This window comes from Anthonomus grandis, chromosome 1 (genome assembly GCF_022605725.1).
Source record: "Anthonomus grandis grandis chromosome 1, icAntGran1.3, whole genome shotgun sequence".
Lineage (NCBI taxonomy): Eukaryota > Metazoa > Arthropoda > Insecta > Coleoptera > Curculionidae > Anthonomus > Anthonomus grandis.
The window spans coordinates 28,956,142-28,971,814 of record NC_065546.1 but is presented as its reverse complement, the minus strand read 5'-3'; the positions used below and the strand labels follow the sequence as shown (position 1 = coordinate 28,971,814).

Here is a 15,673-nt window from a genome sequence, read left to right as displayed (position 1 = left end):
GTACTTATTGCATGAAAACGGAGAATTTCCAACCAATTCAAACAGATTTGTTTCAGCCACGTGCAGATAAACCGCCCGGCGCCGAATTATCCGTTTATTATTTTAAAGCAGTCGTCTTTAGCTTTTTAAAAGCATTTTAAGTATCGTTTATTCTTATTCGGGGTAGAAAGTGTGTTCCATAATATTTATAATGGATGAAACTACAGTCATCATTAGCAGAAAACGTAAACGTAATGTAGAAAACTGGAAACGTGAGCGAGCAAAGCAGAATCGGTATGCTGCAAAAACATTACCAACCAAACCAACATGTAAACACAAGAAACCAAATGCCTTAAAATGCAATGAATTAGGAATGCAAGATATTCGGCGCTTCCAGGAGCAATTTTATGAAAACAAAACGAAAATGCAACAAGACGAGTTTATTCTGCGCTATACAACTCAGGAACAACCACAACGATCAAGAGCTGAAAGTAGGAAGTTCCAGAAAAGGAATGACAGTCAGATACTTTGTAAGAGTTCGTACAGGCAATAAGAAGATTCAAGTATGTCAAAAATCATTTTTGTCGATATTAGGTATCAAAAAAGATAGGGTACAGTTAATTTGCAAAAGACATCTGGAAACAGGCTACGGTCCAGTAGAAAAAAGGGGTGGAAATAGACATCCAGAAAAATATGAGGATAGAAGAAAGTCCGTTACAGCTTTTATTGAAAAACTGCAGCCTGTTGAATCCCACTACAGCAGACATAAGTCGACTAGGAAATATATTCCTTCAGAACTAAGCATCAGAAAGCTGTGAAAGATGTACTGTGCTTCTGTTGAACCAAATCTTTCACTGCAAGATTATGTATAATATGACTATATATAATCTTGTAAAGTATTTAATATAGTCATATATTAAAGTATTTCAAGTATGTTCAAAAAGTTTAGTCTTCTTGTGTTTAATTTTGTTCATTGTTTTGTCAATTTTTGAAATTGTATTTTTGTTTTGTTTTTTTTTAGCTTGTAGGATACTTGTACACAAGATTATTCTTACGTAATATAGCACATTTTCTTTCTTTCTTTCTTTCTATTTTCGAGTGGTTCTTATTTCTGACTATAATATTAGTTTTAAAATCCCCAGCACCGATGTTTGCTCTGAATGTCAGTCCCTTAAAGAAATGTTAAAAACTAAATTGCCGGAGGTACAAAAAAAATCTACTTATGGTTAGACTGAGAGTGCATAAGTTAAAAGCACAGTGCTTTACCAAAATGATTCAAAAAGAATTACCAAACACAGTAAAGTTCTCCTTTGATTGCCAAAAGAACATGATTTTACCAAAAATACCAGATCAAGCAGCGTATTATTCTAGGCAACTGTACTGCTATAACTTTACCGTTTGCATTGGAGCCTCAAAATCTACACAGACACGCAATTCTGTACGGATATATACATGGTTGGAAAATGAAGGGCCTAAGGGATCCAATGAGATAACTTCAATGATAAATCATCTCCTAACGATATATACCTTCAGCGACGACATTAATGTAGTTGAAATGTTTTGTGATGGGTGCCCTGGACAAAACAAGAATTCCACGACTATTTGCATGTTAGGATACTGGTTACAGACGCAAGCACCACCTATTATTACTGAAGTAAAACTAACATTTCCAGTTGGGCATTCTTACCTACCCCCGGATCGAGTCGTTTGGAAGAATCGAAAAGGAAGTTCGTAGAAAAGAAGTAATTGTTAAACCAGAAGGTTATTACTTGTTATTTGAAGAGCAAGGAAAGCTCCAAAAACTAGGTGACAGAGAATGTGTTGTGAGTGATTGGAAAAGTGAATCATGAAAAATACTTCTAGCTGGCACTTTAAACTTTCCCAGTGTAAAAGATTGTCACTGAAAAAAAAACATTAAAGGTGACATTGTTGTTAAAGGGGAAGTTAATTATAAGTCTGATCTTTCAACCTATAGAAGTTTACTAAAAAAAGGCCAGTGTTATAGAAATATGGAACTGGAACGTTTACCTATTGGAATTCCTGTTAAGCCAGAAAAAATCAAAGATGTGGAAAATCTTCTACATAAGCACTATGGGCAAGAGTGGCGAGATCAGAATATCCTAGTGTACTACCGAGAATTACTAGATGGAATTCAGGCAGCCCCAGAAAACTTTCAAGAAGATTCTGATAATAATGAAGGTGCAATCGCAAAAGAAGAAGAAACTGATTTAAGAATTTAGATTTATTTGTTATATTGTTTATTTTTATTTAATACCTAAATAACATTTAATTTTTATTATTTTTATAATTAATAACAATATGTAACCAGGGAAAACTATTTTTGTTAATAAACCATTGCTTAATGCTGTTTATTTAATTTTATTTAAAAAACAGAAATATAAAATTTCGGAAGCAAAAGCAGCTATATTCGCATCTTGCTGTAGCAAAACCCGCAATATGCATCCTACTGCAACAAAACTCGCCTTATCCAGGTTTGTTCATTTGTTTTTTCTTGAAAATTAAAAAAAATACGATTATTTCTGAACAAAATAGAACACTCCACACAATGAACTTATATATTTTTAAGTACCGCTAGTAACTTTGTGTAAAATAGTTTTTGTCGATTATCTCTAAATCAAGTTTGTGGGATAAGGCGGGTTTTGCAACTTGACGCCTCAATTGTTCATCTGAGTATATCAATGAAAAAGTATTCAGCAAACATATTTGCTGTGTGCTTAATATTCAACCTAGTATTGTCTTTATGGGTCATTTAACAATGTGCGTCTGAGAGATTCCTCCAGAAATATTTTGCAGAAGTATAGGCCTATTATTGCACTGACAAATAATACAGTGAGAGTATGTAACTTGGAATAAATTCGATAATAAATAAATAAATGAAAGCGTGTTCGGAAAACGCTCGGACATGTCAATTGAGACTGTAAGTTGCGCATTTTTTACGCAAGTTTTGTTTCGTTATTTTTAAAATGTTTTAAGTTAAAAAAATATGCGTTTCAGAAAACAGTTTTTTTCGTAATGTATATTATGAATGTCCTATAAAAATGGGATATTTTTTATAATTTTGACATTTTATAAATTTTGACATTGCTACAAGACGTGCCTTTACTGTGAATAATCAGATTTAAGTTTCTTTTAATTTTATTACGAAATGGGCGATTTAAGTGAAAAGCACAAGATTGAAATCTAAATGATGATTGGGTACGGAGATAGAACAAGAATCCAAAATTAAGTGTTGCATTTATTCAGTCCGAAGTATCCTGATTTACCACCCATATCTCAAAGTACTATAAGCAGGATTGAAAAACAGTTTCGGTAAAATGGTCACGTAAGAACAGAAACTAGCGTCAATCTGCGCTTAATGAAGACACCAAAATTAATGCGTTATTAGCCATTGAAGAAAATACAAATATTCCCACTAGGCAGGTAGCGCGCGAATTGGAAGTGAGCCAGTCTTCAGTAGTAAGGGTTCTTGAAGCAAAAAAATGTCATCCCTATAAACTAACAATTCTCCAGGAATTTAATGAGGAGGATGCAGGTAGAAAAATTGAATTTTGTGAATAATTTATGAAACTAATACGGAATGATAATCTTATTACAGGAAACATTCTCTTTTCCAATGAGTCGATATTTATGCTGAACGGAGAAATAAATCGTCAAAATTGCCGTTATTGGGCACAAGAAAATCCATGTTGGATGAGGCAAGGCCACACTCAACACCCAGAAAAAGTAAATGTTTGGACAGGAACTTTAGGTCAGCAAGTTATAGGCACAATTTTCTTCGAAGAAAACTCAAATGGAGCAAGGTACTTACAGTTTTTACAAAAACTAGTTCCAAATCTAGCTGTTCTATTGCCTGATCCAATAGAAGCTGATATGCCGAATAGAAACATCAAGCAAGATGGTGCGCCTTCCCATTTTGCAAGACCTGTTCGAAACTATCTGTAGAGGACCTTTTTAAGTAGCCACCAAGATCGCCCGATTTGACTCCGCTGGATTTTTTCCAAGCCGGCAAATATTGAGAAGTTGAAAACTAGAATAAGGCAAGAGTGTCGAAACATTTCGCCAGTATGCATAAGAAACGTTCAAAATGAATTTGTAGTACGTTTAGGGCTTTGCCAAATAGTAAATGGTTTACATTTTGAACACTTATTAAAGAAAAAGATTTAAAAGGACCCTGCTTAAGTTTATGAAATACGTTTTCTTTAACGCCCTGTATCTTAAAAACAATCGAATAAAGGTATGGCATGTGATACATCAAAATATTTGAAATTTTGTAGGGAATCCAAAAATATAATCACGTTTTTATTGTAAAAAATGCGCAACAGTCTCAATTGACGTGTCCGAGCGTTTTTCCGAACACGCCCCCATTTATTTATTATCGAATATATTTCAAGTTACAGACTCGCACTGTATAAGCAAAAATGTTGAAAAATGTTTAAATTTAAAACGAACCTATTTTAGTTGTAAAAATAAATAGTGGAGCTTAAAGCAATTTGGCTTTAATAAAAAACTGCGAAACTGAAGGTGCACTTATCAGTGTAGTGGATAACAGTGTTACAGGTTTTAATGCACAAGTGAAGTGTATGACAGTGTTTTTATTTTTTGCCAAGGTCTTTGACACTGTTCCACATCACCTCTTGCTGGATAGACTTGAACCAAATGATACCTATTAGTGGATTACCAAAGGATCTCTGAAAATGGTATTTAGATTATATAGTTCAATAACTTAAAATTGGAGAATCCATTTTCTTTAAATTAATTGGGCACTTGTCTCTATAGAACTGTTACATGATTATTAAACACGTAACAGTTCTAAGTATCAACAAAGTTTTTATTTTACTTAGGTCTTGTTGAAGTTTGTAATTTGCTGCTTCCCATATTGGTCCACAAGATATCAGGACAGTATCATCAGCATACAACATCATTTTACGCCCTTAACTTTGAGAAATAATTTATTGACTTTATATGTAGGTTAAACAGTGTAGGACCTAAAATATAGTGCCCTTTGGCACTCCCATCTTGACGAGAAGGTTCACTTAGGATTTTATTATTTGAATGAGATAATCACTAAACATTTTCGATTCAACACTTCTTATACCACATTTCTTAAGTATCTTCAACAAGATTTACATATGAAAAGATGTTAAATGCCTTTGACTAGGAGTCTAGGTATACCAGCACCCGTATCAAGATGATTATTTACATCACCAACCACCTCATGGCAACCAGTATGCTTAGCCCAGTAGTAACAAAAAATTGATTATATATAAATATTGATTATTGATAAAATCATGTTTTCATTTAATTATGGAGGTAATCTATCTTTTAAGCGTTTCTCAAAAAATATTCCAAGATTTAAAATTACACTAATTGGTCTAGAATTATCCATATGCAATTTTCCACCTGATTTGTAGCTTAGCACTAAAACTTTAAATGACTAAGCAGGGAAACTGCTTTAAATTTTACAGTTTTAAAAATTTGATTTATGTACAAGTGGTTCAAGAAGATAAATATGCAAGGTTCTATTATTTTTGAGAAGATATACTATCTTTACCCAATTATAAGATAAACTTTAATTGGAGTTATATTCTGATTTCTTACAAACAGGTTCAGTACTTATTCCTTGCTGTTTTCTGTTGTGTAAATTTATAAGCTCGCTCACCCCGTCATTCCCTAATCTGAACAGTAAATGAATTTAAACTGTGACATATAAGGAAAAATTGGTAAATATATACTCGACTTAACTAGTAGGGTATTAAGAGAGGTTTTGTTATATAGAGTGTAACAAAAGTAACATTACCCCCTGTAACATCCTAGGATCGCATTTTCCAAGAAAACATTTAAAAAAAAAAGGTAGTTTTTCAAGACCATTTCAAAGTCAACTTTGGTTTTTTTAATGGATGCGCCTATTTTTTATTCCGAAATCAGAAAAAGTGGAAAAGTTTACATTTAGACGTGTGTATTTAAACTTGAGGTCAAAGTATGACCAGTAAGAAGACCTCATCTTACGCCCCTAGACTTTCTCTGGAGGACATTTAAAAAGTCAAGCTTATTCGACAAAGACGGAAAATATTAACGTATTACAGAATTAAAGCAAAATGTAAATTGATAACTCTCGATATGTTAGAGAACGTATCAAATGCTTTTTACTACAATTTGGGACATTGTCAAACCTCTCAAGGGAGCTATTATTGCCTATTTTCAATATTTAATTAAATAGGTTTATTAAGTGAATACTTTTTTGTATTGTTTCTTTTTTATGAGTTAGTATTTGCATGTTTTATTCATAATAAATTTTACATAATAATTTTTTAAACTATTGCATCTTTTAATGTGGTGAAGTTAGGTATAGCATAAGTTACGTGAAGTTGTGTTAAAATTCTGCATAAAATTGGATAAAAAATATACAATTTCCTTTAAAAAAAGCTAACTTTGGTCTCTACTACTATTGTGATGCATCCTGTATATGTAAAGTTAACTTCCTAATGTAGAGAAAAAAATCTATAATTTTTATCTAGGACACTTTTTGATAAAAGGCGGTGTTCATAAATATTTAAGGGAATCCCGGAATTTAACACAGGATATAGAAAAGTCTATTGAGCGGATTTATAAACATTCCTGCAGCTGTACCTCATAGAAAAATAAGAGAATGCAAATGACTATATGTGTGAGCATAATGTAGTAGTTTTCTTAAATTCAGGTTTAACAGATACCTACCCAATCCTATATAAAAAGCCAATAAAAGCTGAAGTTGTTTTCCTTAAAATGTCAATGTGTGCAGATCATAATAATCTGCTGTCTATTAAAAGTCACAAGTATTTATCAGTGTTAATATTCTTAAGAGATTGACCTTCAAAAATAATGTTCATACTATTATTGAATTTTTTTTCGCTTATAAATATGTATGCTGATTTTTCAACAATTAATGTTTGGAACATGTAGGGCATAACAACTTACTCATGTTGTATTCATGAGTCCATCGCAATAATGGTCTACTTTTTCAATATGAAATAACTGTAACAAAATTTCACAGCTGGAGAGAGTTATTGCAAGAATCATTAGCTAGGTTTACAACGCGCGGATCTATTAGATCCATAGATCAAATGATAGACTATTTTTATTTAATACAGCCCTGTTTACAAGGATTGATTTTGAGAGTTAAATTAGTGCAGGATTATCTCTAGGATCAAAATGTCAGTTTAAGTGAGTTTAGACGAAGAATTATAGGTCATAACCTCTAAATCTTTAAAAGTGTTATTGTTTAAAAATAATAAAATAAAAATAAACTAATAATTTCTTTTAAATTCGCGTATCAAATTTTAGTGCGCTGTCGTTTACACCGAAAAAAATAGTCCTCGTGACGTCATTTGATCCAAGTATTCAAAGGTTTGTTCTAGCAGAAGTTTGACCAATATACAAGCGGTCCGGAATCTGCGCAGACGAAAGTACGCATTCTAGCAAAACTAATCCGGGATTCTGACTGCCTGTCAGCTGTTAGTCAACTACCAACAACAAAGTTCAATTTGGAAATTGGTTTCAAACCACTGAAAGAAGATAGCTGTAATCGTCTGGGGCCAGATTGTTCTTTGGGCTTGAACATCGAAACAAAAATAATCAGTCACATAAAAAAACTGCAAAAGGCAGGCTTTGCACCCACCAGAACAGAAGTAAGAATCATGGCGTTTAATTTAACTGAACGATTGGGAATTCCAAATAAATTTAATAAAAAAGAAGGTATATTAAAAAAAATTAAAACCACATTGCTAATTTATTATCGTCTTTTTTAGGTAAAGCTGGCCAAAAATGGTTAGAACTGTTTTTAAAGCGAAGACCTGAAATTTCAATCAGAAAATCCGAGAACACCTCAATTGCGCGAGCTTTGGGAATGTCAAGAGAAACCGTTAATAATTACTTTTCGGATCTACAGAGAATTATGACTTAACACAATTTTTATGATAAGCCCGGGCATATATTCAATACAGACGAAACAGGATTACAGCTGAACACTAGGGCTGGTCAGGTACTAGCCGAAAAAGGATCAAAATGTGTTCAAAGCGTAAGCCCTAGGGAAAAGGGTGAGACAATTAGTGTCATAGCATGTTGTAGCGCAGAAGGCACTTTTATCCCCCCATATTGTATTTTCAAAGGAAAAAATAAAAAAGAAGACTGGCATGAAGGTATGCCACCGGGTTCTAAAATTAGAATGTCGAAAAAATCTGCTTACGTTAATAGCGAGATTTTTTTAGAATGGTTACGAACACATTTTCTACCAAGAAAGCCCTGGGGTTAAAACTTTACTAATAGTAGATGGCCACACGTCCCATACGACTAACCTGGACCTACTAGAATTTGCTGAGCAAAATGATATAATTTTGTTTTGTTTACCATCGCATACCACTCACTACCTGCAGCCTCTTGATCGCGCCTTCTTTAAATCTCTTAAAAGCAACTTCTACGCTGAATGCCGTTTTATGGTTCAAAATAACCCAAACAGGGTCCTTAATCATCTTCAATTTGGTAAGCCGTTAGGTCAAGCATGGGAAAACTCGGCAACTGTTCAAAATGCGGCCTCTGCATTTAAATCCACTGGGATTTATCCATTTAATCCGTTAATTATCCCGGAATATGCTTTTTTAACACAGACACCCCTTGAAAGTCCTGAAACAGAAACATTACACACTAACTTATCAGTTAGAGCTGAGTCTCCTTAACCAGGCCCCTCCGGAATTCAAAACCTAAAAGCCTTACCCATCAACCCTAACAAGTCATCAGTACCTGATGAAGATATAACTCCCGGAAAGGCTTTTTTATCTGCAGCAGTGAAAAGAGTTCGTAAAAAAATATCCGGAGAGATAACAGCTAAGGAATTTATAAAAATAAGAAAGATGCACAACTCAAAAAGAACGTAAAAACTGTAAGAAAATTAAAAAGTAAGAGAAAGGTGAGTGAATCTTCAGTGTCTGAAGATGACGTTACTCTTGATGACAGTTCCAGTGGTGAAGAAAACTTTAGTAATTTAGAAAATGAATGTGTCTATAACAATATGAATGTGACTATAACAATACGTCTAAAAAGACGAATGGCTGCAATGTATCATTTGTAAACGTTGGTTACATGAAACTTGTTCTGGCTTCGTTAACCTTTGCAATAAGTGTGGAAAGACTGAAGCCACCAAAAAAAAGAAAGTATAACATGGTCCGTCTATCCTACCCCTAGTGGTCATACCTGTGGCATACCTGTCATTATGTATATTTTTTAGTGCCTAGAATTCATATTTTTAATTCCTAATTATACCAAAAGAAATACCAATGTTATGTTCTGTTATATATATTTTTTCCAATTTTGTTATTTTTTTTATTAAAGAAGCACGTTTAATTTTTTTAAATGTGGATTATCTCTCCTCCTTTTACCCTATTAAATATCTAAAGGTAGGTATATAAAAAATTCAATAAAATTCTGTGTAATTTTACATTATATATTGGGTATATAAATATATCCAAATTTTTATTATTACGGGTTTTAAGAGAGTCCAGAATGTCATCAGACTCTTCAAGTTCGGATTCAAATCATGGATTTGATTCTAATGTATCGAGTGATGATGAACCAGTAGATATCCTGTTCCAAGGCCACAAGAGACCAAAAAACGAAGGCTACCTCGAAGTTACTGTACCACTGTACAATAACCAGGAATTTGTTGAGCATTTTCGAGTTAGCAGACAAGTGGCTCAAGATATTGGCCATAAATTTGAAGAAAGTGAGTTTTTTAATCTGGTGGAAATGGCAAGCTATCAGCCCTTTGAACAAACATAAATGTTTTTGTGGTTTGCTGGCCCTGAAGCTTCTTCATTTAGAGATGTTGGAGACAGATTTGACATCACAATTAGCTGCCTTTTTTCCGTTCTTAAAAGGATGATACATTTCCTAAGTAGAATGTCACCAAATGGCCATCTGATCTTGAAAAGACTAAAGAAAAACTATTGAGCAACATTTTAGAGAAAATGGATTCCCAGGGGCCATTGGGGCTATTGATGGTACTCATATAAAGACTGATAAGCCTGAGAATGATCCAGACATTTAAATAGAAAGAATTTTTACTCCATCCAGGTCAGTTAAATAAGAAATACCTATTTATAGTTTTTACTGAGTTTTACCACTTAAACCTCATTTTTTGATTAATATAATTTTAGAATATTGAGTCTGAAGATTCTATTTTTTGACCTAAACAACTATTTTGTTCACTCAACCTTTTAACATTATTTTCAAATTCAAGTGGTTTGTGATCATGATTTGTTAATACCGGTTGGATATCCTAGCTCTGTTCATGATAGCAGAGTTTTTAAAAATTCTCCTCTATGTGCGGAATTGGTAGAGAGGTGTCAAGATTTTTATTTACTGGGAGACAGTGGCTATCCGTGTTTAAGAAATCTTTTAACTCCATATAAAGATAGAGGAATCTTTAATTTAAAGCTATCAACAAATCGATATGTCATTGTTTAGGCTTCCTGAAGCAAAAATGGCGACAATTGTACCATATCAAATTAGGCAAAATTGATAATATAGTGCATTTTATTCTGGCCTGCTGTGTACTATACAATTTATCTCTAATGGGAAAAAAATTAATTGCCGAAGCTGAAATAAACATAGAACTACCTTTACCCCCCCCTATGATGCCGGACAAGATGACGATAATCAAGATATTAATGATTAATTATTGATAATAGGGATGTTGGTGACCACAGAAATTTTGTTGCTAGACAAGTTTTAAGGCGGCCTTGGCATTAAAATAATGTGGGTGGTGAATCAGCAAACTTGGCATAGGTACCCCATGAAAAATGTTTGTGTCATCTTTATTATATAATGAAGATATTTTATTTACTGAAAGTCGCGAACTTCCTAGCTGTGGGTTGATAAAAGAACACTGCTGGGACTGTTGTATAGGAATTGATGTTTGAGTGTTTTCTTGGTTAGAAACTGTTGTCGATGGTGAAATAATAAATTTTTGGCTCAAATAAAAATATTGGCTATTTAGAGAAGGTTCCTACAGCAAAGTAGTAAAATTACCATTAGCATCAATGGTATGCATTTTAAAAAATAATATTTATGACGCTTATAATAAAATAATTACTTTTATTGAAAAATATTTAGATGTTCAAAATAAATAACACAAAGCCTAACCAACAAACATATTACATAACGGTTTTGAGTTGCGAAATGTCATCGTCATGTCTTATGGTCTACTACTAGGGGGCTGCCATTTTGCGTGATTGTGTCCTTTCGATGTTGGTCATTCTGACAAATTTCAGTTGTGCCAATTGTAGGGAAACAAAACAATTAAAGTTTTTGAAAGGTTATGTTTACAAATACAAAATTTGTAAACATAACCTCTTAACAAACAAATACTTGAGATAGATGCATGCACTTTAAAATATTTGTTTTATTATTCTGATAATCTTGAATCTTATAAATCCTAATACCATGGAAATGATGATCTTCATTTAAATTTTTGCTTGTATTTACTTAACAAATTCAGTTAAAAACACTTTTTATTTTCTTTCTATTTTTACTATTGCGACTTTTACTTTCCTTCTCTCTACAGTGTTTCCACATTAATAGGTACGAGCCCTAACAACTATATATTGGAACAAGTAGTCATTTTACAAATAAAATTCCAGTTTACCGTAATTCTTTTAATTTATTTTTTTTTTATTTAAAAATAATAAATTAATAACATTTTTTATATTTTAGAGAATTATTTTTAAGGTTTAATAAAAATTTGGTTGTTAAATAATATTTATTTAATTGTTTGATAACCAAAAAATGTTGATAACTAAATGTTGGAACATGGGTTGCTTTTGCTCAATTTTTTCCAATTTTATTAGCATGACGCGAAGATGGCTTTGAATAAACAAAAGTAAGTAGTGCGTTGTCAACAATAAAAATTTTGATGCGTCACTTGACCATTAATAATCAATTACTGTCATTTTTATTACGAGTAAAATACAATAATGGCTTGTGGAAAACCTACTGATCTAAAAGTGCGAGAAATTATTATCCGGCAGTACCATAAAGGGAAAACAATGCGAGAAATCTCCAGTGAATTAAATGTTGCAACAACTACTATATTTAATATAATTAAAAAAATATGGTGAACCCGTATTGGTGTTCGCGGCAAAAGTTCAGGACGTCCAAAAGTTGTTTCTCAAAGAAATGTAAGAAACTTGATTAAAGTTTATAAGTCGGGAAGAAGACATACTCTACGAGAAGTTGTGGCGTTAACTTTACAGTGTTACTATTTTGCCAAGAGTTTGCAGACGGTAGCTCAGAATTATTGGAGGCTTGGGATTGTTCGAAGGTTCACTTATGACTGGCTATTGAAGAATATAAACTTGATTATAACTATTAAATAAGAGGGCGCCACTTAGTTTTTTTTTTTTTATAAATGAAAGAAAACTAAGAAAAACACTTGGTATATAGGTTTAAATTAACAATTAAATGACCCTGGATAAAGTAGATTTAAAGAGGCAAAAAAAAATATCTTAACAATACAACCAAATTATATTTACACCAAAGATATGTATCCACCTCATTTTCTAATCTGTTAAATGTTAATAATTTATTATGAATTGAAATATGAATAATGTTGACATGATTAAAATAAATTTGACAAAAGTAACAATTAAATTATGATTTCACTACTAGGTAGATTTCAGCACTTGGAAAGTAAATTGCAATTATTACAGTTTTTAGTATATATTTCTAGTAGGCAAGGGAAAGTTCATGAACCTTTTTACCTAAGGCATATTAGCCTTAACCGAGTTATATCTACTTAACTACTAAAAAAGGTACTGAAAAATACTGAACAAAAAATAACTAAAATTACAGATAAGAAATCGACGTATTAAATTATGATATTGATTAAATATTTGTAGCAATAAATTGATTTTAAAGATACATTAATAAAAATGTAAATAAGTGCGACAAATCTATGGTTAGAAATGAATGGAAAATAAATGGAATAGACTAGCCTGTATATTCCTCCAAGAAATGAACGGCTGGCCTTCAAAACCGAGGCTGTGAATGTATGCCATTTGTAGCTTAGCTATCTGGACTGGGAATCTCTAATACTAGCTCTAACTCTGGCTCCAGCTCCACAGCTTACAGCAATTTCTCGGGGAAATCAAAATCCTGCAGCCATCAACAATTGAAGAAGAATAAAGAGGAAAACGAAAAAGTAAAACCCTAAAACAACGATTGCCATTGTATTCACTGTCGATAAAAATGAAGGGCCCTCAAAATGTGACAAACACACCTTGCTAAGTTTCATTATCTATCCATTAAAATCTTAAGCATCCTGCACCAGAATTATGAACAATAAACAGTTCCCTAAAAGAACAAGATTAAGGACTATAAATTATAAACCATATTGGCCACTTCCTGCTTCACAATCTTCGGAAATAAAAAAAACTGGCCTTTTACGTGTGCTTCTACCTGCAACACGGGAACAAGTCCTCGAAAAATGGATGCGGTACCGACTAAATAAGTAACGACCCCACCTCTCGCCTGAGCTGTCAATGTCAATCCAATCAGAGAAAACATCAATCAAGATCAACCAGAAGAGTGACGGACCGTCAACAGAAAGCATGAATAATTAAACCAGGAGAGTGATGCGTTACAGTAGTAATGTGTCATTGACAGTGTGAATTTAAAGAAATATCGATAAAAGAAGTTGACTGAAATTATTAATATAATTATTGAAATTAATGAAATATCAATGGAGCGTTAATGAACATAAGAAATGGAAAAATAAAACGCTACAAAGTAACTGCAAGGTGGAATAGAGAAAGTGGGATAAATGTTTCCAGAGAATGCTGCCGCAAATATATCCACAAGAGCGGTCTTAGTTTTTATAAGGTATGTTTAATAGGCTGTTCTGTGCTATATTATTTTCATTTTTCTCATTTTTTCGCCTAGGCCAAAGAAAAACCATTGTTAACGGAGACTCAAAAAAGGAATCGTTACATTTGGGGCAAATCAAAACTCTCGTAGACCAAAGAAAATTGGAGCAAAGTTATTTATAGCGACGAAAGCAAATTTGATGTCTGTGTCGGAGATTATTGAAAGCGTGTGATTCGGGACAAAACAGAAGCATTCCATAAGGATTGTCTTAAAAGGACTGTAAAGTTTCCACAGGGCATCATGGTGTGAGGTTGTATGTCAGCTAAAGGGTTGGGAACGTTACACTTTATTGATGGCATAGTAAATGCAGAAAAATATCAAGACATTCTCGAACATTCGCTTTTACCAAGTGCAGCAAATTTATATCCATCTGATGGAGATTTTATCTTTCAACAGGACGGTGCCTCATGTCATACTGCTAAATCTACCAAAAAATGGATGGGGGAACATAATATGAAAGTTTTGTCACACCCCTCTAGCAGCCCGGATCTCAATCCAATCGAAACACTTTGGCACAAAATGAAGCAACGCCTAAGAAATAGTCCGTAGCGTACTTTGCCACAACTACGTGCTAAACTACAGGAAATATGGGATAGTTTCACCCCTGAATTTTGTGAAGGTCTAGTTGGTACAATGCCTCATAGAGTTCAGGCTGTTATTCAAGCTAAGGGCGACGTTACGCCTTACTAATTTGTATTTTCCTTTTTTAAAACTCACTTTTTCCAATATTTAGTTGTCAGCATTTTTCAATTATTTACCAAGTAATTAAATACTAAATAACTTAAAATATATAAATAAATTATAAAAACATATTTTCGCTAAATGGGCATTTTATTTCAAAATAACTGCTTGTTCCAACATATAGTTGTTAGGGCTCGTACAACCATCTATAAAATTCAAAATATAGTTGATTTTATGAGGGTTTGTAATTAGTAAGGGTTTATATAGTAAAAAATAAACAACTCTATATATTATTCTATCATAAATACAGACGGACAATTATCACCTGTTGCAGACGATATACCCAAGCGTCGTTTACAAATCGCCAAAAACTAGGCAATCCGCTATACTCAGACGTCAAACGTCAGCGTCGTCAACTTCATTACCGTTATTCAATATTTTTTTTGTTGGCAACACTAAAAATGTTCAGAGTGACCAAAAAATAAAAAGGACACAACCACTATAAAAATGGCGGCCACCAGGCAGTGGGCATTTTTGGGTATCGTGGCCATATGCATTAGCAGTCCAGGTACATTTATTAAGTTCGTGGTTCTAGCACATATAAGTCCGAAACCGTTTGCAACGAGGTTTCAGTCTGGTCATGCGCAACTGCGATATACATCAAACTAATTTCAAACCATCCCAAATTTCCTGCTAGAACAAACTTTTTGGTACCCCCGTTGTAAACGTAGCTATTATAATTAAGTTGAAATTCCTCTCATAATATGGCTTAACCCCAATTTTAAATGTCACAATTTCTAAAAATAAAATAGGGGGTCTAAAAATAAATAAAAAGTGGTAAACAGCTTGCGAGAGAGAATGACCAGGAAGTTATCTCTCATTAGGCAAAAAATTAATATTTAAATTGTTTCGTTCAGTTGAAAACAAATGAAGCAATAATTTATCAGTCCAAGGTAGGAAAACTGATAAGGAATAGCCAAGTTGTATGCGGGTTATCAAATAACACGTCAATAGCTACGTTTACAACACGTGTACCAAA

General features: G+C 33.0%; 1 protein-coding gene and 1 long non-coding RNA gene across 6 annotated transcripts in view; one reads left to right on the top strand and one right to left on the bottom strand.

Annotated features, from left to right (window-relative positions):
* Positions 1-15,673, bottom strand: part of LOC126735170 (ankyrin repeat domain-containing protein 12-like) — a 122,965-nt gene that overhangs the window by 52,601 nt on the left and 54,691 nt on the right. The gene's annotated exons all lie outside the window — the stretch shown is intronic.
* Positions 3,113-4,397, top strand: LOC126735218 (uncharacterized). Its single transcript, XR_007660348.1, has 3 exons — positions 3,113-3,532; positions 3,596-3,800; positions 3,863-4,397. It is a non-coding gene; the product is annotated as an uncharacterized LOC126735218 (long non-coding RNA).